The 19,975-nt window shown below is 39.7% G+C and overlaps 1 pseudogene; it reads left to right on the top strand.

Annotated features, from left to right (window-relative positions):
* Positions 1–9,368: 9,368 nt before the first annotated feature.
* LOC103273881 lies at positions 9,369–15,348 on the top strand (annotated as a pseudogene).
* Positions 15,349–19,975: the final 4,627 nt, after the last annotated feature.

Raw genomic sequence — 19,975 nt, 5'->3', positions numbered from 1 at the left:
AAAAAACCCTCATTTTACTCCTCCCACTAAAAACTTTGCCACCTACCCCATAGGGTGCATTGTGTATCTCTAAGGGTTCAAAATCAGAACTTCTTTGATAGAGAGTGAGGGTGTTGGAAGCTATCTCGAGCCCCTTCAAGAGGTTATATAGTTGGTGGGTTGTATCAATTTAAAACGGAAAAGCGTACGTGCAAAGTGAAGTTAGAAGTACTTGTTTGAGGCCGGATGTGATGGCTCAGGTTGTGATCCCAGCACTTTGGGAGGCTGAGGCAAGAGGATTGCCTGAGCCCAGGGGTTCGAGACCAGCCTGGGTGACTTGGTGAGACTTTGTCTCTACAATAAATCACAAAAACTAGCCAGGCATGGTGGCGTGCATCTGTAGTTTCAGCTACTTGGAAGGCTGAGGCGGAAGGATTGCCAGAGCCCAGCAGGTTGAGGCCGCGGTGACTGTGAGTGTGCCACTGCACTCCAGCCTGGATGACAGAGTGAGACTCTGGCTCAAAAAAAAAAAAGTACTTGTTTGAAGTGTGAAGTATGCTTGTTGTATTTAAATACTTCAGCGGATGGTTTCATTGGGTGCAACACATAACTCCATCTCTTTCCTACATCCTTCTTTGGGTTACTCTTTCTGTTGTTCTCTATTCTACTGGCATCTAAATAACTGGAGTTCTGGTGCACACACACACAAAGAACTGACTCTTCAGTCGTTCAGCTTAGAATTCACATTCTCCGCTAAATAATTTTTCACTTAATAAACTCAGTGGCATTTGGGACACACACATGATGTTGTGCAACCATCACCACTAGGCTCATCGCTCCCCCAGAATCCCCCCAAAACTCTGTACCCATTAAGCAGTCTCTCCCTGTTCCCTGTTTCTCCCTGCTCCTGGGAACCACTAATCTCCCTGTCTTTATAGATTTGCCTATTCTGTGTTTCATATAAGGGAATCATACAATATGCAGCCTTTTTGTGTCTGGCTTCACTTCAGCTTTCATTAGCATGTTTTTGGGGTTCATTCATGTTGTATTATAACATCTATCAGAGCTTTGTTCCTTTTTACTAAATAATAATAGTTTATTTCATGGATATGCCATTTAAAAAAAAGAATACGTTTATCAGTCAATGGGCCTCTGGGTTGTTTCCATCTTCTGGATAGTGTGCAAAGTGCTACTATGAAAATTCATGGGCATGTTTTTGTCTGGCTACTTGTTTTCAATTCTTTTGGTGTATAACCAGGATTGTCATTGCTGTGTCATATGCTAATTCTATGTTTATCTTCTTGAGAAACCACCAGATTGTTTTCCTAAGTAGCTAATTTTTTTTACATGATCACCAGCAATGTATGAAGGCATCAATGTTTTTCATCTCCCCAACACTTGTTATTTTCTATTTATTTGATTATAGCTATCCTAGTGGGTATGAAATAGTATCTTGTATGGTTCTGATTTGTATTTCTTAATGTCTAATGACACTGAGCATCTTTTTATGTACTTGTTGGCTATTTTGATGATGTCTTTGTAGAACTGTCACACCAAGTACAGCATTAATTAAAAAAATGGGATTGTTTCTCCTTTTTGTTATTGATTTGCAAGAATTCTTTATATATTTTGAATTCTAAACCCTTTATTACATGTATGATGTGCCACATATTCTTTTCTATTCTCTGGTTATATTTTTACTCTCATGATAGTGCCCTTGATGAACACAAGTTTTTTTAAAAAAGTTTTTTGAGTCCGAGTCTTACTCTGTCCCCAGGCTGGAGTGTAATGACGTGATAATGGCTCACAGCAGCCTTGACTACCTGGACTCAGGTGATCCTTCAGCCTCAGCCTCCCTAGAAGCTGGGACTACAGGCGTCCACCACCATACCCAGTTAATTTTCTGAATTTTTGTAGAAAAGAGGTCTCACAATGTTGCCTGGGCTCAAGCGATCCTCCCACCTCAGCCTCCCAAAGTGCTGGGATTATGGCGTGAGCCATTGTGCTCAGCCTTTTGAAATTCTGATGAAGTCCAATTTGCCTATTTTTCTTTTTTCACACGTACATTTGATGTTATAGCTAAGAAATTATTGCCAAATCCCAGATACTGAAGATTTACCTTTCTGTTTTCATCTAAGAGGTTTATGTTTAGTACGCTTTTAAATAAAGTTTAAAGTCTTAGCTCTTGTATTTAGGTCTTTGGTTCATTTTGAGTTAACTTTTGTGCATGGAGTCTAACTTCATTCTCTTTCATCTAGTTGTCCCATCATGGTTTTCTGAAAACTTCTTTTCTCACCAGATGGTCTTGAGAACCATGTTAACTATCAACTGACCATAGATGCGAGGGCTTATTTGTGAACTCTCAATTCTATTTCATTGTTCTTCATGTCTATCCCGATGCTGGCATGTGAGCTGTTCTGATTTTTACAACTCTGTAGCAAATTTTGAAATCAGGAGATGCTACCGTTTTTGTTTTTTGCTTTCTTGCACTGAGCAAATTAGTCTGTCTTCAGATTCTATTTTTTTTTTCTTTCTTATATTGTATGTGATAGGGCCACAAAACACAACAGCTGTCTGAGAGGGGTCTTAGGGTAGGCACATAGAAAGAAAAGCATTTGTGATGTTACCTGCAGTTCTCTGTGTTCCAAATCTGAGTTAAAACCAGATTCAGTAGGAAATTTATATTTACACACATTCAGTGCACAACACATTTTGTTCATGTATATTTATGCAACCATAAGATACATTCCTTGAAAAGTGATACATTTTAGAAGGTACAGTCCTTGAACAGTGATGGCTGAGTCATAGGAAATATATACTTAAAAATGTGATAGGACTTTCAACATACTGCTCTCAGTTCTTATCTGGGCTAAGGATATAGGAAAGACTAACAACGGTGCCAGCCCGGATGTCTTAAAGATTTTGTGCAGAGAACACAAAGCCACAAAGTGATAGAACGAACACCAGCAGCAACAATGTAGCAATCACTTCCATATGGTGTTATTTTTAACTCACAAATGATCATTGAAGTCATGATTTGCTCAGGCTTTTCCTCTCTTTCCTCTGGTCTCCTGTTGAAGACTCCCCGGAGTCAGTCTTGTTCTTCAGGTGAGGCTTCTCACTATCTCTAGGCAGTCCTCCCAGACTCCTTCTCCTGCAGCCTCACCTGGAATACAAGATACCCACTTTTGTGGTGCTACCTTCCTTTGCCCGAAGTCTTTTTTTTTTCTGAGTTGGAGTCTCACTCTGTCGCCCAGACTGGAGTGCAGTGGCTGCTCCCAGCCACCGCAGTCTCGACCTGCTGGGCTCCGGCGATCCTTCCGCCTCAGCCTTCCGAGTAGCCGGAATTACAGGCAAGCGCTACCACGCCCGGCTGATTTTTTGATTTATTGTAGAGATGAGGTCTCGCTGCCCAGGCGGGTCTTGAACTCGCGGGCTCAGGCAATCCACTCACCTCAGCCTCCCAAAGGCGCGGGATTACAGGCTGAGCCACCGAGCCTGGTTTGCCCTGTAGTCTTTAAAGTTGTCGATCACAGTACTTGCTTCTCTTATATTTTCCAGTTATTCGCTTACTTTTTTTTTTGTAAGTAAGAACATATTTCTTACTCATTTTTATGTTCCCAGTTCACGCATGACTGAATAAGTGAGTGAAATAAGAGTGAATCAGATTGTTCAGTGAGGGGATGGAGATGAAACAGAACTAAAAATTTAAATAAGACCACTAAAAACAAATTTTTTTTTGAGTTGGAGTCTCACCCTGTAGCCCAGGCTGGAATGCAGTGGCACACTCACTGCCACCCCAGCGTCGATCTGCCGGGCTCTGGCGATCCTTCTGCCTCAGCCTTCCAAGCAGCCAGAACTATAGGCACATGCTACCATGCCTGGCTAATTTTTTAATTTTACTGTAGAGATGAGGTCTCGCCAAATTGCCCGGGCTGGTTTCGAATCTGCAGGCTCAGGCAATCCACTCGCCATGGCCTTCCAAAATGCTGGGATTACAGGCTGAGCCACTGAGTCCGGCCAAGATCACTAAAACTAATGGTAACAAACAAGATTGCTATCACTTATGGTAATTATAGCTACCAGAATTAGTATTCAAATAGTATGTTGCTGGAATGCATCTGTAAGGGAAGGAGGGTCTGACTCTTTCAGAGATGGATATGGTGTTCTTACGGAATGGAAAGTTTACTGAAGAAAACAGCAGAAGCATTAGTTAAGAGATAAAAGATCATTTGTTAAGACAGGACTTAAGGAATGCACTAAGTTTCAAGCAAAAAAGATATCAAAATTTCTGGATATTCACTAATGAAGAGACAGGATTGAGATAAACATAAATGTAATTTTGAAGTAAACTTGAAGCAAGGGAAAATAGTTAAAATATTTCTGTTATTTCTGTATTTATACAAAGTGGTCTTCTTTATTATTTGGTTATTTATACCTACAGTTATGTAATATAGGGTCTATAAGTATATTTTTCTCCTCAGTCCTTCTCTCAGCTCACATACTTAAATGCAGCATGAATGGTATGACTCATATTTTTATTGATAAACCTATAATACATTGTTATTGGCTTATATTTTTTTTTCGGAAAATCTTTTCATTCTCACCTTTTAATTCTTGGACTGTCTTGTTTTAGCTGCCAACATTTCTGGTGCTCTATGTTGATGATCTGGTTGAAAATTATCACAGAACTCCCTTGGACATTAATGTGGAGGTCACAGTTGGTACATGTGCGTCCTGAGACGGTCAGGTCAGGGATTGCGCATCAAATCCACCACATTCATGAATGGAGAGAGATCGGAGAGGCACGGTTATTCATTCCTCCCCATCACGTGTCTGCCTTCTTCTCATGACAGCACAGGGAAATTATGAAAAGGGAGCAGGGTGGATAGAAAACTTTACCATCCACCCAACCATAGCCTAGAAAATAATTACATTGGGGCACACAAGGCAAAGTGTTCTTAAATGAAAGAAGTTGAAGACAGTCACCCTTCTATTTGCCAACTTCCATTAGAGTTCATAATTGCATCAATTTCATTTGCTGAGGGTGGTTAAGACTGACGTATCACGAATTCTCTGATTTGCTGAAACGGCTCATGGCTCTTGGCCTGCTGTTGTGTGAATTTATGATGCAATCTGGGCATATCCTTGAGACCGAAATGACCCTCTGTTCTCTCTTGTGTAACTGTCTGAAGTGCCAGATGTTTGTGTAAACATATCAAGTGGTGAGGGCTGAGCCAGTTTAACATGCTGTTTGCCCTCTCAAGAATAGGAGAGGTTGGGCTCAACATCTCATGCTGATTTCCCTGAAGTATTTCGAATTTCTTGACAATGATGCAGCTTAGTGTCTTCATTAAATAGACTTTTCTCTTGACAGGTGGATACAATCTTATTCCCATTCATCTATTTAGGATCTTTTAAGGGTGTCATAAAGGAACTCTTTCAGAAATTTGGAATTTACTGCAAAAGTAAAGAACTCCTAGCCACCTAAATTACTCAAGAATATTCAGACTGCTTAAGATAGGGCAAACCCACAGAGGTAGCTCTGGATCTGGGGGTGGGTTTGGGGGTGAGATTATTTCCATTAGACACATGCACTGAGTAGGATATTCATGGCATGGGTAGGAGGGGTTGCCTCAAGGAAGAAATGCTAAACATATGTCTATTTTAGTGTTGGTTGAATGAATTATGTTTTTGTGTCCTTCTTGATGAGAGTGTACATATAATTTCATACCTATTTAGAGGGAGGGCATAGGAAAAATATTAACACAGTAAAGGATCATTGTTTTTGCATTTGAGTGACAATATTACACAATTAGCAATGACCTTTTTCACTTTACTTAATATTCATATTACTTCCTAGTTATGCTTAGATGTTCTTCGGATTAAGAATGTTCTGTCTGTACAGTAAGTTTTAAAACATATTATAATCTTACAAATACTGGATGTATAAGTGATAGATCATTTGAATAGCCAAGTAGCAGACACTTACGATATAACATGAGAGAGTTTTATGTTGCTTTTCCCTTCAGACTCTGATACTAATTTAGCAGCTGATATAGGGACACGATCTGCTGTGATGTCAAACATTTTCCACCCACATTGACCTTGTTATTTTGCAATGCTTCATCTGGGCATGAAATGCATGGCAGGCATTCAGTAAAATTAGTTTACTGAATAACTGGTGTAGGATAATTTATTAGTATATAAAAGTCTACATTATTAACAACTGGCGGTGACTTGGGGAAGATCGTAGCTTCTTCTACATTTACTTTCCAAAATATGCTTGTGAAGCCCTTTTATTGTAGCAGAAGTTCTAGGACCTCAATTGAACTTACTAGAAGATTTTGAAGCAAGTATACTAAAGACAAACTATGAAATAAAGACAAGGTCTTGTCGGGGGTGGGGGAGGACTGGCAGTTGAAGGAATCTGCTAGGGGAGGGAGGGGCATACCTCATCAACAAGGGTACTTGCATGATCAATGTTTGTGTACCTAACCCTGAATTGTACCCCACATCTTTATAATAAAAATTAAAAATGCATGAATAAAAAATAAATAAAGACAAGGTCCTGATAGGAAATGTCCTAGAAGCAATAATTTTCATTTTACTTAAGAAAATAGTTAGGAAAATAAAAATTTATTTTATTTAGGAAAGAGTTCCCACTAAAGAATGAGAGGTCATTTCATCTTGGATGATAAAAATGTTTTGGAATTAAATAGTGTTGATGGTTGCAAAACTCTGTAACTATACCCCAAACCATGGATTAGTACATTTTAAGATAATGAATTTTATGGTTTGTCAATAATAGCTCAATAAAAAAGAATATTAAGATGAATGGTATATCAATATGGGAGAATAGTGTCACATATTGCAGCATTAAGGGCAAAAGTAATTATATTAGCCTTGTAAGCTCCAAATTTATATTTCCAAGTGCTTGAGAATGAAGTCAAGGGAATATTAACTCATCAGGGCTATCTTAGCAATCCTAGTGTAGGATGAATGTATAAAGATTAGAGTGATGTGAAAGTCATTAATGAAGGTGTGTTGTTGATGATATTTTAATGCTAACATTCAAACTAAACAAGTGCCTTCAAGCAATAGAGTCAATAAATTACACTATCTTGTACTGTATTGGGCCACAGACCTCTAGAAACCAGGCTTTCAAATATTTTTGTTACAGTTTCCATCTGCTAACCACAGTGGCAAAGTTCATTGTAAAAAGCTGTGTAATTCAGAGTTAAGGCTATCTTTGATGACATTAGTTAAGCAGGATTACTCAAGAAGAAAAAAGGAAACCTCAGAATTAATAACAATAGTTAAATGTTTAAGAAAATCATGAAAAGTGTCAGTTACTTGGGAAAAAAAAAAAAAGCTTGGTGAGAGAATAAGACACTATTGTGTATAGTTCATAATACCCAAGGTGTACTTTGAAAGTGTGCTGTTTGAGGTGTAAAAACAGAATGGTCTGGGCTAGAAGTTACTCCTGGTACCATACTTAAGTGTTGGTATGCTTTTGGGAAATTAATTTGAATTCTCTGAGTTTTGGTACCCTTACTTGGATACTGAGATAGAGACTAGGTGGTTGATATGATTCAGTTCCTGTTTTAAAATTCTATTATTTCAATTAATCAAGAGGCAATGATAGCTGTACAAATCTGAAGCTGCATCTAGACCACTTGGCTAGAAAAATAAGCCTGGAAGTCAGAACAGATTTAAATAGCAATAAGCACTTTTAGAAACAATAAGGGCACTAGGTTAAGAAGGACTCAAATGCTGCTATAAAAGTTTTCTTTGGTAGCTTAATTAATAATTGAGGTCCTTTTAGAAAACAAAATTGGGATGAAGAAAATGCATGTTTTATGATGCCCATTTGTTTTTCTTATTTTTGTTTTTTGTTTTTTGAGTTGGAGTATCACTCTGTTGCCCAGGCTGGAGTGCAGTGGCATGCTTCTGGCTACTGCAGCCTTGACCTGCTGGGCTCAGGCAATCCTTCTGCCTCAGCCTTCCAAGTAGCTGGACCCACAGATGCATGCCACTATGCCTGGCTAGTTTTTGTGATTTATTGTAGAGACGAGGTCTCATCAAGTTGCCCAGACTGGTCTCAAACCCCTGGGCTCAGGCCATCCTCTTGCCTTGGCCTCCCAAAGTGCTGGGATTACAGGCTGAGCCACCATGCCCAGACACTGCCCATATTTTAATTCTCCAAGTAACATTATAAGCACTCCAATAAAGTCATCTCAAAAACCGTGTATCTTTGAATGCTTACTGATGAGAGAGACTTTCTTTCTTTCTTTCTTTTTTTTTTGAGTTGGAGTCTCACTTGTCGCCCAGGCTGGAGTGCAGTGGCACACTCACAGCACCCCAGCATTGACCTGCTGGGCTCCGCTGATCCTTCTGCCTCAGCCTTTCAAGTAGCTGGAACTACAGGCATGTGCTACCATGCCAGGCTAATTTTTCATTTATTGTAGAGACGAGATCTCACCAAATTGCCTGGGCTGGTCTTGAACTGTGGGATCAGACAATACACTCACCTCAGCCTCCCAAAGTGCTGGGATTACAGGTTGAGCCACCGAGCCTGCCAGGAGAGACTTTCTATTCACTCATTCATTCATTCATTCAGCAAATACTTATTGAGCACCCGCTATGAGCCAGGCATAATTCTAGGCCTATCCTTGCTCTTATGGAGTCTGCATTCTTTCGGTAGAAACAGGCAATACATGATAAACACAATAAATGCATAGATTATTTTATATATTAAAAGGAAAGAATTATGGAACAAAAGAGAGATAAAAAGGTATTTTTATTTCTGCCTTAAATAAGTGCTTAGGTATAGATACTATTTTCTTAGAGCCCCAGAATATGGGTTTAATATACTCTTTCATTTGGAAACTTAAATATTTATTGAGCACCTACTACATTCTAGTCTTTGTGTCAGAAATTGGGTGAAAGGGATTATGGTTCTTGGCTGTGTGAGCTTCCATTTTCACGCAGGAGACATGTTAAATAAACACGCAGCTCATGTGTAACTACACATTAGGTCAAATTTTATGAAAGACAAGAACTGGAGAGGGCCTGTTTTATGTGAAGGACCAGAGAGAGGCAGTCTCTCTGAGAGAGGGACTTGGATTTGCAGATGGTAGATTGTGGAAGAGACAGAGTGAAGGTCTAACCAAGCAGAAAGCACTACAGACATGGACATGGAAAAATGAACAGTGAGAATGCAGACGTAAAGTTGTGTTTGTTTGTGGAACATCTGGGTAGTTAGAGTGCAGGACAACTTTATTTGCTGGAGAGGTCATTCGAAGTTTATGCATCTGTGGGAGAGGTCAGCATATTTGGCTCTTCATGCCTTCTTCCTTTCACCCAGAATTCTTTCAGTGCCTGAGATGTGGTTCAGAGACCGGCATCCATATGTTGTGCTTCATGAGAGTACACCTGGTGAGGAGTACACCTGGTGAGGAGGTATCCCAGCCCTGGGACTCACTTCCAAATGCTTTGGGCTGGTGACTTATCTCCTCAGAACCTGTCTTCTTTTCAGAAAATGGTGGTGGTAGCAGGAATGCCAAATCATCAGATGAAGTATGTTTTCTGCTATATCCTCTGCCATCAATATGGTGTCCGGGACACAGTAGATGCTTAATAAACAGTCCTTGAGTGAATAAATACATTTGTGAAGAGTGTAGGAGAGTATTTGGTTTTATATTTTATTTCCAAATTCAGCAAGCTCAGTGACTTCCTTTCTGTAAAAGCAGTCATGTCGAGAAACAGATGGCTTGTCTATTGGCAGCCTGGCTTTGCTCTGGCCTAGGATGGAGTCTCTTTAAAAGGAAAAAAAAAATCGTTTTGTTTTTTTATCCCTCTTTCCACTGTTGTGTGTTAGGAGAACTTGAAAAATCCAAGTTCTTGTTCTCTTAGGACCTTATAAAGAATCTAAGTGGCTGAGCATATGCGAAAAGGTCTGGAACATTTTAAACCCTTGGGCCAATGGTGTGTCTTGACTTTCTTTCTGCACATCTTTCTCAGGCTGTAGCTACCTTACTTACCACAAAGCCCTCACCTTTATAGCCCGAAAAATCTAGGCCAAAGCATCCTTCACATTTCACCTCATGTGGAACTTGTTTCTCTGGAACAAAGGAGCCTGATTTAAGACCTCCTAGAAGAACGTTTAAAAATTTTCTTTGAAAGGTCTAACGGTCCTTGTTGGTCCACTTAAAGCTTATGATAGATAGGGAAAAGTGTGGGTGACTGGACTTGATCCTGTTTTTGCTTATATAATTCATAAGAGCCATTTTATTGCAGCTTGGCATAGTTTTGTATTATTGTCAGTCAGTACTTATGTAATATTTTATAACGGAAAAGTGCTTTCTAACCATTTATTATGGAAGTCTCTGTTATCAGTGACAAATAGTTTTAGGAGACTGTTGATCATGCAGCTCTGTCTGCTTTATGGTTTCAGCAAAAACACTGGCGCGCTTGCCAATACTAAAAGGAGGATTCAGTACAATAATTTTTTTTTGGGATATGAGGTCATGGGGTTTTGAAAAACTCTTAGTAAAAAGTTGACCCTTTTGGTATGCATTTTTGTGTTGGGTAGATAAATTATGTGGCGATAATACTAGATAATGTATTTATCTATTATTATAAAGTTGTGGGGTACAATATACTAGAGAATTTGATCAGATCTAGATAAGAAATGATGAAATATTTTTCTAGGTCAAGTAGTCAAAACACAGAAGGTTCTAGAAGTATAGGGATTGTTTCCTAAGGTGATCCTCTATGAATAAGCAGAACAGCATAATATTTAAGTTTTGGAGCAGGCAAGGCTGGGTCCAAACTTTATTCCCAGGACTTACCATATGACCAAGTGAGGGGGAAGCATTCAAAAACATTGTTGTTATTGGACTTCCCCCTCTGACCTTGGGCAATCAATCTACTTTAAGTCTCTGAGCCTGAATTTCCTCAACTGTAAAAGAGGGGTGTTGTTATCTTTTTTGAAGGTTAATCCTTGTGAAGATTTAATCAGATAAAGCCCAGAGCATAACAGTACACATTTGTTCAATGATTCCTCTTCTTTCTTCTCCTTTTCTTCTCTTACTGACTGCCTCACAAAGAAATAGCAACAACAACAAAAAGACTAAATGAGCGATGATCTGAAAATAATTTTCATACTGGTTAAATAGGGTGGTGTCTTTAAACTGCCTTCATTTAAATGTTGCTAGGTATAAAATTTTTTTTACTGGAGACCAGTACACAGAACAACCTATTATTAAGTGAAAATAACAACGTCTCTTAGGACGCTCTTTGGAAAGCCTGGATTAAAAAAAGTTCAAAATGACATGATAAGGTCTGTCAGTAATTAATTGAAGTTAAGCAAGAGGTTTAGCATGATAAATGGCTGGGTGACAGGCGATTACATGAGTGGCATTACCAATGATATGAGCTGTGATCATAGACAGCCTGTTGGATTGCATCATCATCTTTTTTTTTTGAGTTGGAGTCTCACTCTGTCGCCCAGACTGGAGTGCAGTGGCCTCTCCCGGCCACCGCAGCCTCGCTCTGCTGGGCTCCGGCGATCCTTCAGCCTCAGCCTTCCGAGTAGCTGGAACTACAGGCGCGCGCTACCACGCCCGGTTAATTTTTTTTATTTATTGTAGAGACAATGTCTCGCCAAGTTGCCCAGGTGGGTCTCGAACCCGCAGGCTCAGGCAATCCACTCACCTCAGCCTCCCAAAGTGCGGGATTATAGGCTGAGCCACCGAGCCCGGCTGATAACATCATTATCAACACTTCTGGGGAAACCATGGAGAAAAATTTCCTTCCAATGGCTGTGGATTATTTGGGGACTTCGAAGTGCTGGGTAGAATCGCAAGGCATGTAGATGTAAGGTTTTAGGTTTGCCATAGAATTTAAGGTTAGTTTGGTTGCAGTATTTGCCACCTTATGGCTTGGGAGAATGCATTTGTCTGATCTGGCTAGCTGGGTCTGTACCCTCTTCCTCTTTCATCTTTTTATGGGCATCCCATAAAAAAAATCTGTGTTCAACCAAAGGGAATGAACTTCCACACAGGAAAAAGACTTTTCTTTGGTATTGTGTATGAAAAACTGTACTCTCTTGCTAGAATTAATAGACAACTCACTATGAAAACAAATAGATCAACAAGGGATCATTACATCAGGGCAGGAAGAAGGAAATGAACGAGAGTTTCCCAGTTGGAAATAAGACTGGCAGAAATGAGTTTGGGCAGCTCCATGGCCTAATGAGACAGTTGGGAGTAGAGTTGTGACGAAACAGAATTTAGAAAGGAGAAGGATATGTTTAGAGAGAATCTGGAATAGACTAGTCAGGACTCACTTCTTACATTTAGTTCACCTCTCACCAACTATCCAGTCACTTGTGTAATAAGTGGTTGTGAATTGTTTGTGACATGTAGGGTGTAAGAAATGCCATATTTCTCTCTGTTAAGGTCTCACTTCTGGTCCCTGTTCCAAAGTTGGCAAGAGAAAAAATTTAAATATTTTTTTAGATTCCTTCCTTCTCCTTTGGGTTGGGTCAGGGCCCTGGGGCTTATACAGTATAGAACAGATAGAGGAGAAGCCCGGAGTTTGTACAAGTTACCCCGAGAGGCTCATGTCTGCCTCTGCATGGTACTTCCAAAGGCAGAGACTTGTCTGGGTTATTCACTTCTTTGATGTCAAGTTCAGTCTTTGAAGCCAAGGTGTTCAGTGCTTAAATCTTGGGCGTTCTTGCACCTATTCCCATCTAAGTGCCTTGACACATTCTGGATGTTGGGTATGAATGGACTCTAATCACCTCTCTTTTTTCCTTCCTTATTCCCTCTGTTGTCACCCACTCTTCCAACACACACACACACACACACACACACACACACACACACACACACACATGCATGCACATACACACACACACACACTCACACACACATGCACACACACACACACACACACACAATTTGGATTTGGATACTGCCCGTCACTGGGAGACATCAGTTTATATCACCCTCTCAGCCTACCTGGCTTGGTTTCTTCACTTGATGAATACTTTCAAATATACAACCATCAATCAAGCTCTTTAAACAAGGTACTCCAGACACTGGAACCCTATAAAAGAAAGATCAACATTAGTTTTACTAGTGAATCCAAAAAAGAGAAAAGAGAACATATAAATTTAAACAAGCATACATAATATCAAGGAGTTTCTCACTAACTCATCTTGTTAAGCTTGTTTAATTGTATGTACCTCCTGTTACTATTAAATTTGATAAGACTGAATTGTAAGATAATAAGAGTAAGTATGTTAATAGTAAGATAAGATGATATCGTCATTCACATTATTGTTTCTCAAGCATTGTACACATAGTACATACTCAACAAATATTTGTTTAAAGAAGAACAAGCAATCAGGTAAGGTGAGTGGGATCATGAGGTCATAAAATATAAACCATTTTCAGGAAGGATTTGGGAGAATTACAGTTCTGCTGAGTTCAAGAAGTATAAAACCCGAAATACTGAAAAGGCCTGGTAGACCCGGGCAGAGTCAGAAAAGAACTCCTTTTCTGTAAGGACCCAGAAAGCTGAAACGACATGTGATCCAGGTATAGGATGGAGGGGAGTCCTAGGGAGAGGGTCACCTCAAGCCTTGGGATTTAAGGAAGATCTGGTGGATGGAGGAGCAGGGGAAGGTTGAAAGCATGAATTTTCATTTCAAACACCTGTTAAGTTAAGTGAGTCATTTTCACCTCCGTGTCTGTTAGCTTATTTCTTTAAGACTTTTGCCTTCTGCAATCATTCACCACAGTAAAATGGAGTACACGCCTAGAACAGACGTAGGCTTGGGGGAGAAGACAGTTACATCCCTTCAAGACCAATGCTTACCTGTTTTATCATTTGCTAAATTTACATTTTTCTATTTGAGACCCCTTGAGGAGGTGGCAGAAAGAGTATGCACTAAAAAAAACTGATTTATTCCAATAATTAGAAAATATTTTGTGACATTATATTCAAGACCAGCAGACCAGCAGGCTTTGCGCGTGGGAAGACGGTGGCATCCAGGTAGAGGTCTTGAGGAGACCAGAACAGCATGGGGTTGCAGTCGGACCGCTACGCGGGCACTGGCTGCCTCCAGGAGGCTTGGCCGGGGGGCTGCGGGCCCCGAGACGTGTGGGGTACCCGTGGGGCGTGCGCTCCACGCGGAAGCCCGGGCCTCCTCCCCTGGGCAGGGGGCACGAGATCCCTGGACTGGCACGCATCACCTGTGCGGGGAAGATGCACTTCATGCCCGCGCTGGCCGGGCCGATCTTCCAGCCCTGGGACCCCGGCTGGAAGCACCCGAAGTTCTACCGATCACCCCAGCTCCACGACCACTCACTACACGGAGACCAGGCCCGCTCCATCTTCCACGTCGACGCCTTCTCCAGGGTGTAAAGCTGAAAACAGGCCCTCTGGCTTGCCCAGGCCAAGTTAACAGAAGGCCTTCCCGAGAGGGTACTAAACCTTGTTGACGATCCCAGGACTCTCATGGAGAACCAAGAAGGGCGCGTGCTGTACCTGATCTCTCACGCCGGTCTCTGGCACTCCACGGAGGACATTGTGGACAGTCTGATACAGCTGTGCAAATCCCAGATTCTCAAGCATCCTTCTCTGGCCAGGCGGATGTGTGCCCCAAACGACACGTTATGAGCCACCTGGCATCGAGCGTCTGTTCTCCTTCAGGTCCGTGGTTCTGGTGGCGCCCAACTGAGTGGCAAGGACCCACTGTCCCCCCATCGCCTCCAGAGAGGAGGTCGAAGCTACTAAGAATCACGTGCTTGAGACCCTCTGTCTCATTTCTCCCACCTTGGACCTCCAGGAGTGCCATGTGTGTGATGTGAAAGACGACACAGGAGTCCAGGAGGGCCGTCCTTACCCGTGGCTGTGCAGAGCATGGGCACAGATGGACGTGTCTTCCAGGTCCTGGTGCTGCCACGGGACACCACAGACCTGGCCTCGGCCGAGGGCATCCAGAATGTGGTCTGGACGGGCCAGCACTTCTGGTGTCTCCCCGTGATCAAAAAGAAGGTGGTTGTGGAACGTGTTGGTCCGACTGGTTTCCAGCCAGAGATATTCAGGACGTTTTTAGCCCTGCTTTTGCACGGTGCCGTGCGAGCCAAGGACCACTCTGAGGCCGGATTCCTGCTGTGCTTCTCCCACAGAAGAGCCTGCGTCTGGGTTGGTGCTGGCCACCCAGAGCCTCAGGGCTTGCCTGGCCTGGTAGTCTCGCTGACAGTAAAAAGCCTTGTGTCACACTGGGAAAAAGAGAGAGAGAGAGAGAGAGAGAGAGAGAGAGAGAGAGACAGCAAAAACTTGTAAGATGTCATTGCTGTGATCTGTAGGTTGTGCTGATGGGGACAGTGTATGTCCTAAGATCAGGGAGCTAAGTCAAGTGCAGAAAAAAGTCGTACCATCAGGTTTTGTGACAAAGGCCACATAGGTGGGATACACAACAAGGCTTCTGGGAAGGAGAGCTTGTGTCTAACAGAGTGATCATGGAAGACTTCACAAAAGAGGAGAATGCGACTTGATCCTTGAATGAATTTTACAGGGAGAAGGCAGAAAGATATTTCAGGTAGAAAGAATGGCGTGGCCTTGACTCAGAATAGCTTTGTCTGCTTCCTAGTAATCAATTGAGTAAGCATATTGATGGTGGTGTGTGGTTGCCCTGCTATGATTATTATCTTGTATTTATATACTGTGAATTTCAAATCTTGGTTGGCAAAAATTTCCCTACTATTATGATGTCCTAGAAGTGGTTTGTGGTCTTTTGGAAGGGCACGATTTCCCAGAAAAAGTAGTGGTGAGATTCTTAGATTGGAAAGCACTGGGTATGCATTTTTCTCTGGTTCCAAGTGATTCTTTTTAATGAGCTGTCTGATCTGGGAAGATGGCTGTTATTCCATCCTGTACTTTGGACACTACTATTTGAACCTCGTCCTGTAGAAGGTCATGTTTTAGGATTCATGGCTCTGTTCAAGTCAAAGAAAACAAGAACTTACATTACAGATGTCTTTATTTTTCTTTTACCCCCCAAAAGCTGAGAGGCAGGGTAAAGTTTCTTTTAAAAATTCTATTCTGCTAGGAAATAGAAAGTGCTACAGGTGGGAATACATACATATTTAAAATGTTTTTATGTACTTAAACAAGTAAAAGTTGAGATAAATGCAAATGGGAAATATAACAAATATGATGAACTAGTATTAGTCTTAATAGTACAGTATGTATAGATATTGATGATAAAAGTTCTGAGATCGCAATAATGCATGGTTAAAGGGCATAAACAGAAAAAAAATTTCTTAAAAGAAGAAACATGAATTACCAACAAACATATGACATTATCGTTGGTACAGCTAATAATCAGATACATGCAAATTAAGACAAGAATGGGATTTCAATTTTACGTGTTAAAGCAATAAAGATGTAAACAATGATAATACCCTAATATCAAGGGGTAGAAGAACAGAAGAAGCATTCGCTTACACTTTTGAAAGACGAATTGCTAACAAACATCATGTTTTTTGACCCATTCTTTATTCATGGCCCACCCCGGATTCATATTCTTCCTCTCCTGTGGATCCGCTCTAAGGAAATTATATTTAAAGAACAAAAATAAAAAGATAAAGGTTTTATGCATGGCTACTGTGATGTTATTTGGCTTTGGATTTGGAAAAGCCTGAACTGACATCCTTTTTTTTAAAAACTACATTTATCTATTATATGACTTTACCTGCCTTGAAGATCACATCATTACTGAGGATCAGGGGTATTTAATGAGTGCTCAATATTGTTATTATTGTGGTAATTGCTTTCAAATGTCAAGTGTTCATTGCAAACTCACAAGTTTTACTACTACCTAGTCGTTCAATGTGATATTTAAGGAAACACCTCATCTTACAGGCATAGAAATGGATTTATGCTACAACATTCAGTTAAAAAAAAGCGTAAAATACATGTAAACCAGATGATCTTAACTATTTAAGAACGAGAAAAAGCTATTTAAAATATACAAACTATTTTAAATAGCTTTTTAATAACTATTTAAAATATACAAAGAGAAAAAGCTGAAATATCAAAATGTTAATTTTGGTTATCTTTGATAGGGTACTATGAATGAATTTTTTTTCTGTATTTAAAACATTTTATATTTGAAAATTTTCTGTTCACTTACAAAAGGGAAAAATACCTTGTGTCATATAACCATACAGATTCAAGTATGTGAAAATGGTTGGTCATGGAAATAAATTTTTAGATTTTTTTAATTAATGAAATACCTGATTTCTTTAAGAATGTCTTTGGCTGCAAAGAAATGAAGTTGTTTAGGAAGAATAACATTTCTAGATGGCGATTTTTTGCATTGAGAAAGACATTTCCTTTTGTAGTGCTTTGTTATTAAATATACTGTGATTTGAAACTTCAATGTATTTTATGTAAACAAAAATTAAGAAACACTGGTCTTCTGCGAAAGCATCTGTTCACCATGTAAACATATGTTCTTGCTAATAAAATTGGCTTTCCCTACTCCTGCAGGACCTTTCAAATCTGTGTTCTGATGTATAACTCTTCTTTGTTTTTCCTTTATCCTTTGTTTTAAAAAGTAAATTTATGTTCTTTTTAAAATTTCAATATTATAAAACTACTGTACAAAATTTGAAAGATGTAAATATATGGAAGAAAAGAATTACTTGGGATTCTATTGAACATAAATAAGAGATGATAATGCTATGTAGCACTCTTTTTTTCCTACATTTTTTTCAACAACGTTGGATAAACTGCAGATGAGCATTTTACTACAAAAATGGTGAGCATTTTACTACATCATTAAGTTTGCTTCAAAGTATGATTTTCTGTGGCCTTAATAGTACTTCACAATTTGTTTATACTGTGAATTATTCAAACTTGTATTTTTTTTTTTAACTAATGATCATTCTGTTGGTCGATTGAATTTTTCTATAAATTGTTTTTCCCTGACTTTTCTCACTTTTTGATTGTGTTAATGTTTATCTTATTGATTTGCTGAATATTTTAAAACAAATTGTTATTCATTATTTATTTATTTTAAGAACTGTGTGTTTTAACGTATGTAAATTATGTGCTTGAAGAAAAAGCACTAAAAATTCTGAATACCTAAACTCTGAATATATTGCATTCTCTTTTACTTTCAGGGTGTCATGAATCTCAGCCATACTAAGAGGAGTCACTTTCACATACATTCTACTGAACATTCTCCTTGGAGAGGCAGCTGTGATCCAGGAGTAAGACTATGTGGGTTTGTACCCAGAACTGTCAATTTCTGGCATCTTCCTTAAACTTTGCATCTCTGGGTTTTGTCTTTTCTTTTCTTTCTTTCTTCTTTTTTTCAGGCAATGTTTTTAGGACAGTTTTAAGTTTACAGTAAAATTAAAATAGTTTGCATTGTTTTCTATATTTGAAGTACTGTGTTTTAATATTTTTATGTTATTAAATCACTTGATATTTTCCTTTGTGATTTCCTTCATTGTTTTTGTCATCAAAGCATTTTTTTCCTAACTTGATTTCAGTTAAATTTCTTTAATACATAGAAAGTGGCTTCAGTTTTTCCACACCTTGACAATATAACTGGAATTTATTTTGACATAAAATGTGAAAATTAAACTTAATCCTTTCTCAGTAGTTAACCAATTTCCCAGGGTTATGTTATACATAAATAATTGATGCTTTCCTCCTTTGTTGTAGTACTTCTTTCATCATACACAGTATATAGACATCAAGAATTTTTTTTCCTTTTATTTTAAAAATGTGGGGTACAATTCAGGGTTAGGTAGACAAATGTTCATTATGCAGGCACTTTTGTTGATGAGGTGTGCCCCTCCCTCCCCTGGCAGTTTCCCTCAACTGCCAATCCCATCCCCTCTTCCCTGGCAGTTTCCAATTGGCAGTTGCCAATCCCTTGCTTATAGTGTTATGATAATTGTTCAAGGTCCGCTTATGAGTGAGAACATCTGGTACTCTGTTCTTTGTTTCTGTGATCGATCACTCAGTGTGATAGACTCTAAATCCACCCAAGTGGCTGCGAAGTCTGATATCAAGAGTTTGACATGAATAACTTTTCATTATTATTATTATATTAACTTGAGCTTATTTTTCTTCTCCCTCTCCTCTTTCTCTTCTTCCCTCCCTCCCTTCCTTCCATTCTTCCCCTCCCTTTCTCCTTCCCTTCCTTCAAGACTGGGTCTTACTGTGTCGCCCAGACTGGAGTGCAGTGGTGTTCACTACAGCCCCAAACTCCTGGGTTCAGGTGACTCTCTCAATGCAGCCTTTTGAGACTGCAGTTACATGATACCACACCTGGCTATTTTTGAAAAGTTTTTTGTCGAGATGAGGTCTTGTGATGTTGCCTAGGCTGGCTTGAAGGCCTGACTTGAAGCTATCCTCCCACCTCGCTCTCCCAAAGCGTTGCAATTACAGGCATGAGCCCCTATGCCCAGCCTGGAGCTTATTTTTCTAGAGGACACAATTTTAGTCTGTTGATTCACAGTGCAGTCTCCTTTGGTGTCCATGGAGTATTGGTTCTGGGATATCTCCTTCGGTCTCCCCAGACCCAAGGCTGCTAAAATTCCTTGTACAAAATGGCATGGTATTTGCATGAAACTTAAGCACATCCTTCTCTATACTTTAAATAGTCTCTAGATTACTTATAATACCTAATACAATGTAAATTCTATGTAAGTAGTTGTTATACTCTATTATTTTTATTTGCATTATTTTTAGTATTGTCTTCTAAAAATTTTCGGAATATTTTCCATTTGTTGATTGAATTGTTGGTTGTTGCTGTTTGAATGCACAGAAGTGAATGTATGGAAGACCCATTGTGCTTGATTTCTAGTTTAGCAAATAAAGCTGAGTGCTTAAGATTGAATTTATTCGCTGTGTTACCAGTCATAGTCATGACCGACTTCAGCCGGAA

Source organism: Carlito syrichta, unplaced genomic scaffold (assembly GCF_000164805.1).
Source record: "Carlito syrichta isolate Samal-C Ts95f unplaced genomic scaffold, Tarsius_syrichta-2.0.1 Scaffold314292, whole genome shotgun sequence".
Classification (NCBI taxonomy): domain Eukaryota; kingdom Metazoa; phylum Chordata; class Mammalia; order Primates; family Tarsiidae; genus Carlito; species Carlito syrichta.
This window is presented reverse-complemented; position numbering and strand designations above follow the sequence as displayed.